Source organism: Bufo bufo, chromosome 2 (assembly GCF_905171765.1).
Source record: "Bufo bufo chromosome 2, aBufBuf1.1, whole genome shotgun sequence".
NCBI lineage: Eukaryota > Metazoa > Chordata > Amphibia > Anura > Bufonidae > Bufo > Bufo bufo.
Genome location: NC_053390.1, coordinates 424,579,000 through 424,586,396, shown reverse-complemented (window position 1 = coordinate 424,586,396; position 7,397 = coordinate 424,579,000).

The following is a 7,397-nucleotide window of genomic DNA, read 5'->3' as shown; positions in this document are numbered from 1 at the left end:
GGTTCTGGAGGCGTGGTTAAGGACTTTGATAATCGGTGTTTAGTAACAATTGTCCTGGACTTGCAGGTAGAATGGATTGGATTCAAACAGAACAATGTGATGGATATAAAAAAACAGACAAGATACGGCAATATTGTATCTCAATGTATAATATTTGTAATAATAATAAAGATAAAAATAAAAATAAAGATGAAAATAAGATAAGATAAAAACAGAATAAAGTTCATAAAATCAATATAGCTATGTGTGTATCAATACACATTTTTGTATATGTGAATATACATATATACGTATCATCAGCTTATAGAGGAGTCCTTACATTCTATTACGAAGGTGAATGTAGGAATGAGTATAAATCTGGGACCTCTAGATTGGGGATATTATCAACAATGTTGGATATGTTATATTGGAGGTGGATTCCTGAGTATTATGGTTCCCTAATTGTATATATATGTATGTATATAGAGAGGGGGATTGGGGATCCAGGTGTTCTTTTAGTTGGATAATTATTGTTTTTATTGGGAAGACTTCTGCCTGTATTGTGGTGTATACATATATCTGAGTTGTTACTTCAGATTAGAAGAGGGTGTTGATAGAGGATGTGGAGAGTGGAATATGGGGGAGGGGCCCGCCCGGGAGGAGGGGTCGGAATGCTGGTAGACAGCCTGACTACGACTCCTGATCCCAAGGGGGGGCACCCCACCCATATATTCAATCTGTGATGTAGGTTCGTGTTCATAGAAATCCAAATATTTCCATCTCCGCGTTGAGTCCTTTTGGAATCATTGTGTTAAATTCGAATATTTTTCTAGACTCTGATCTGGACATTGCCGCTATGTGGTTACCACCCCTCCATTGGCGTGTAATTTTTATTAAAGCTGTATAGGTGAGTGATGATGGGTCACAATTATGCTTTTCTTTATAATGTCTAGAGACAGAGTGCAACTCGTAACCTTTTTTGATATTTGATACATGCTCTGCTATTCTTGTTTTGAGAAGTCTTTTTGTGCGTCCAATGTATTGTTTGGAGCAGGGACATTGCAGGAGATAGATCACATTACTGGAGTGGCATGAAAGGTGTTCCCGTATCTGGTGTATATACGTGCTATTGGTTGCCTTTACTGTAGTCGTCTTTTTTGGAAAGTTTGTGATCTTACAGCTATAGCATTTTCCGCATCTGAAAAAACCTTGCAATGTTAACCAGCTTGGGTTAGGTTTAGTTGTAGTCTTTTTTATTGTTGGTGCTACTTTAAGACCGAGATTTGGGGCTCTAGTATATGTGATTTGTGGTTTGTCTGATAATAGTTGACCAATGACTTTATCTCTCAGAATATGGTGCCAATGTTTTTGGATGCTTGTTTCTAGTTTTTTGTAATGGGCATTATATGGTAGAATAATTCGCGGAGTTTCTTCTTTTACAGTCGTGTTTCTTGTGATTTGGTCAAAGAATGTTGTTCTATCCATTGCCCTTACTCTGTCTAGTGATCTATCTATTATTGTCTTTGGATAATTTTTGACTAGGAATTGCGTCTTCAAACTTTTTGCTTCCATTTCAAACTGGCTATCTAGTGTACAATTCCTCTTAAGTCTTCTAAATTGACTTGTCGGAATATTAAGTAGCCAGCTAGGAAGGTGACAACTTGAGTGTAATATGAAGTTGTTCTTCATCACTGGCTTTTGATAGGTACTGCACTGGAGTTTGTTGTCTCTTGTTTGGATCAATAGATCGAGGAATTCTATTTGTGTCTCACTTATGTTCGTGGTCAGTGTTATATTCCTGTCGTTTGTGTTGATGTCCTCCAAAAATTTATTTAGTTTGTCCCTGGTGTCGCTCCAGATGAATATGATGTCATCTATATATCTCCGCCATAGTACCAGGCTCGACCCCAACAGTGGTGTGATGAAATCATGTTCCCACTGGGCCATAAAGATGTTAGCATAGCTGGGGGCGAACCTGGTACCCATGGCGGTGCCGCGTTGTTGTAAGTAGAACACTGAGTCAAACATAAAATAGTTATGAGTGAGAATAAAAAGTACACTCTCTACTAAGAAGTTTATCTGATCTATGTGTAGAGTTTGGTAGTGATTTAATTGTTCTCTCAGGGCAGCGGTACCGTGATTGTGGTCAATGATGGTGTATAGTGAATTTACGTCCATTGTGCACAGGAACCAGTGTTTTTGATATTCAACCTGTTCCAGTGTTCTCACTATATCTGTTGTGTCCTTGATGTAAGATGGGATAAGTTTGACTGTGGGCTGCAGTAGTCTGTCTATGTACTGGGAGAGATTGGAGGTGAGGGATCCTATTCCTGAGATTATTGGTCTACCAGGTGGATGGGTTGGATTTTTGTGAATCTTTGACAGTAAAAGATGGGGATTCTGTTCTGTGCATTGGTTATGAATGTGAATTCCTGTTCATTAAGGATGCCCTTTTCTCTACCTGCTTGTGTCAGTGTTACTAGTTCCTTATAGAATTTTTCTGTCGGGTCTTTACTAAGGGTAGAATATGTTTCAGGGTCTGTTAGTTGTCTCTTACATTCAATAGTATAGTCTTCTGTATTTAGTAGGACGATGGCCCCCCCTTTGTCTGCTGGTCGTATTGTGAGATTTTGGGTAGATTGTAGTTGTTTTATCGCATGCATCTCTCTCTCCGTTGGGTACGCTCTGTTCGGATAGAGCACCTTTTCCATCTTTTTGGGCTTTAGTGAGCCGCCCTCTATATATACTTCAAGTTATTTGTAGTGACCATAAAAGCACAGTTTTTGTTCTGGGTTGAAAAACAATTCCCAAATTTGCCATTCTCAAAATTAGTGGTTTCTGCTGTATCAGGCCTACTTTAAATCTATCCCTAAAAGGGTATATTAGATTCAAGGTGCTGATAGTGTCATTCTGCAAAACTTAACACACACGCTACCGTGCAGATACAAGTCTAATTCTGTGTTTAAAGATATATCTGTCACACAGCTTGAAAAAAATAGGCCTCACATTTATTTTCAGCTAAATCTGTCATTACTGCTGTGCCTGTATTAGTGTAATACGGTACCTAAATAGATAGCCAGACAGTGTTAGGTGTCTGTAAAAAATTTTTTAATTAGCGTTAAAGTAAAAATGGGCATTGGGTACTGAGGGTTAATGTTTCTAAATATGTGATGTATACATAATTACAATGATGCATGCACATATTTACCCTCCTGGTGCGGGGTGGTAACCAACGCCTGATCGTCTTCCTCAGGAGCTGGGGTGGGCATATCCTCCTCTGCAGGAGCTGGGCAAGATGTTTTCGGCCCTACAGAGGGTCCGGGTTCATCAGATGCCACCTCCACAACATTCCCCACATCAGGTGGGTTGGTGGCACCTCTAAGACTGTGGGAGGGGCCCGCCTGCTCATCCTCCTCCTCCTCCTCCCCAGCGGAGACCTCCACCAGATCGAAATCCGCCGTGGTTAGACGGCGGCGGACCTTTGGCACTGGAAGCCCTGTAATCACACAACGTTTGGATTTAGGCTCAATTTAAACGTCCGTAATGTGTTTTTCTTATCCACCCACACAAAAAAAAAAAAAAAAGGACACCGGCAATGTGCGTGACGCATTTTGAAGACCGCACGTCAATGGCAATAATATAATATGACTATTCTTGGCCTCAATTGAGGACAATAATACAAGGATTATTAATAAATATCATCCAAAATACAGCAAAAAGTATTTGTTAGATGGTGTAAATATTATATTTAATGTTCACGTTTTAAGATCGGATTGTATTGCGATTGTGGGTGGGGTCTGAGCAATCGGATATTGGCCGGCTGAGCTGAGATGTACCTGTCTAGTGAAGTGACGGTACGGTATGGGGTGTACAGCTGGTTCGCCTCCCCGTGGTGCACCCTGGGAAACGCTAAATGAACCAGCAAATAATGGCAGGAAGAAATTTTTAGTTTTTCTCCAGACCAATAAGACATAAACTCTAATAAATAGACTATGTGTTTGTATGTGGTATACAGTGTGTGGTAGGAAAATGTATATGCAATGTGCATGTGCTTGATATTTCTTTGCTGCCCATACATACATACATACATACTTGCTAAATAAAAAGTGCTGTGATGGCAAAACAATACTTATTACAACAATGATGAATATCTAATCAGACATAATAAAAGATGAAGTTATATTTAGTGCAAAAATATATTCGTTCATTTTTTTTAAAGAACTGATATGTGGATCCAGAAGTGCGGGTCCGCTTTTCTGGAGACGGGACGCACATCGTGCGGCCCCCTTAGAGATGAATGGGTCCTCAAGTCAGTTCAGAAAAATAAATTATGAAATTGAGCACTTGTGAATGGGCCCTTAGAGAAACAACTCAGAACTAATAATAAATGCTAAGTAAGGCTATTTTCACAATAGCAGCAGAGAGCTCTGGAACCTCGGATCCGTCCTGCCGCTAGTGTACGTGTGGCTCAGGAATACCGCTCCGGACCCATTGACTGTAGTGGGAACGGGGCATCATACCAAGGCTACAACGATAAACCATGCTGAGAGGTGCACAGAATAAAACTAGAACATGTCGGCATGGTTTGCAGATGTTCATGCCCAGGAATAACGCCACGATCCCTTGAAAGTCAATGGTGATGGAGCTGTAGTATGGGGCCACACGTACACTAGCGGCAGGACCGATCCGACAAGCTGTTCACATGAGGGAACAGCCTGGCGACGTCCATGCCGCTATTGTGAAACTAACCTAAGTGGGGGATGTATGTAATGTAATGATGGATGGGGACTTTTATTGTAAAGCTCCTTTCACACGAGCAAGTTTTCCGCGCGGGTGCAATGCGTTACGTGAAAGAATAGCACCCACACTGAATCCTGACCCATTCATTTCAATGGGTCTGTGTACATGAGCGTTGTTTTTGACGTATCAGTTCTGCGTTGCATGAAAATCGCAGCATGTTCTATATTCTGCGTTTTTCAAGCAGCCCTGGCCCCATAGAAGTGAATGGGGCTGCGTGAAAAACGCATTGCATCCGCAAGCAAGTGGGGGTGTGATCCGTTTTTCACTGATGGTTGCTAAGAGATGTTGTGTCTAAACCTGAAGTTTTTTATCACGCACGTGAAAAACGCATCAAAACGCATTGCACCCGCGTGTAAAAAAACTGAATGCAATCGCAGATTAAACTGAGTCAACTTTATTGCAAAATAGTGCGAGTTTCACTGAACACACCCTGGACGTATCTGGACCTAATCCGTCCGTGTGAAAGGGGCCTAAGGGCTGTTTCACACGAGCGGATGCCGTGCGTGACATCCGCTCCGTGAATGACAGCCAAGACCCGATGCGGACAGCAGAAGCACGGAGCATTAACATGACTGATAATGCTCCGTGCCTCTCTGTGATCTCTATACTACGAAATCATAGCGAGATAAAGTTGTCACTGTGATTTTGTAGTATAGAGATCACAGAGAGGCACGGAGCATTATCAATCATGTTAATGCTCCGTGCTTCTGCAGTCTGCATCGGGTCTTGGCTGTCATTCACGCAGCGGATGTCACGCACGGCATCCGCTCGTGTGAAACAGCCCTAATACAGATTGATGATTGCTGTTTATCTAGATATACACACACACATATATTTATTATTATGTGTGTGTGCAAAGTACAAAATCAGCCGGTTACATCATACATCACTACCGCGCTGTGTGGATAAATATATATATATATATATATACACTCACAGCGAGGGAGAGATGTATGAGGTTAAAGGATGATTTGCTATGTTTCACAACAGGTAAAAATAAGTAATAATTTGTAACGGGTGATAAAAAAAAAAAGTACCAGGGCAGACTCTCTCACTGAGCTCTTTGACCCAGGCCGGGTGCCTCCTTTTCAAATCGGACCACTTCTTCACAATCTGCATTTTGTCGTGGGTCCGTCCAATTTTTTTTTTAACACGTTGACGACCCCCATGACTATTGCGCTCTTCTCTGCCTGCTTCCGGGTCCTTTCATAACCCTTCAACAACATGCGCTGCAGGATAAAGATGCAAACATGTATTACAAAATTTAGGAAATACAAGGATTATTAATAAATATCATCCAAAACACAGCAAAAAGTATTTGTTAGAAGGTGGAAATATTATATTTAATGTTCACGTTATAAGATCTGATTGTATTGCGATTGTATGTGGGTGGGGTCTGAGCAATCGGATATTGGCCGGCTGAGCTGATATGTACCTGTCTAATAAGTGACGGTACGCTATGGGGTGTACAGCTGGTTCGCCTCCCCGTGGTGCACCCTGGGTAACGCTAAATGAACCAGCAAATAATGGCAGGAAGAAATTTTCAATTCTTCTCCAGACCAATAAGACATGGGTCCAGATTTATCATTAGCTCAAGTCAGAATAATGGAGTGAAAAAGTTGCAAGAAAATGCGCAAACGCTAAAACTGCGCAGTGGGCATGTTTTCTTATGTAGATGAATCTCTAGACAGATTTACTATTGGGACTATTAAAAAAGTTGCAAAAAAAATGCGCTAGTTCACTCCAGTGAGGACCATGCTTATCTTATGAGAGTTTTTAACCACTTTCCGTCCGCCCATAGGATATAAACGTCCTATAGGTGGACCTCTATTTCTGAAACCACGTTTTAAAACGTCCGTTCAGAAAGTGCAGCTGCACGCTAATCGTGCAGCTGCTGATCTGGTTGCCCGCTGTCAGTGACAGCAGGGCAACCCAGAGAGAAGGCAGGGACAGTGCCCAGGTGTCCTTGCCTTCCGGATCGCTGCAGACACAGCGATCACCTAGCGCTGTGCGCTTCCTGTTCCGGCCCGGCGGTCATGTGACCGCAGGGACCGGAGAGTGCAGGAGCTGTGTGAGGTCTCTCAGAGACCTCGATCAGCCCTGCTCTGAGGCTGTACAGCGCTGTATACTGCTGTACAGCCTCTCTGGGGGGTGCATTTCTTCTGTAACTGGGGCTACTATGTCAGCTCCAGTTACAGGAGAAATCAACAGTGAAAAAAATAAGAAAAAGTTAAGTAAATGTCCCCCAGAGGTCTTGTATGACCTTATGGGGGACGAAAAGTGTAAAATTAAAAATAAATAAATAAAGGGTTGAAAAAATAAAATAAAAAAAAGTTTCACATGTAAAAAAAAAAAAGGCCCCAAATAAGGAATACATTTTTTTTTCTAAAAATAGAAAAAATAAAATAAAATAGACATATTTGGTATTGCCGCGTCCGTAAAAACCAGCTCTATAAAAATATCACATGACCTAACCCCTCGGGTGAACACCGTGAAAAAAAAAAAACTGTGTCAAAAAAAACTATTTTTGTCAACTTGCATCACAAAAGGTGCAACACCAAGTGATCAAAAACGCGTATGACCCACAAAATGGTACCAATAAAACCGTCACCTCATAC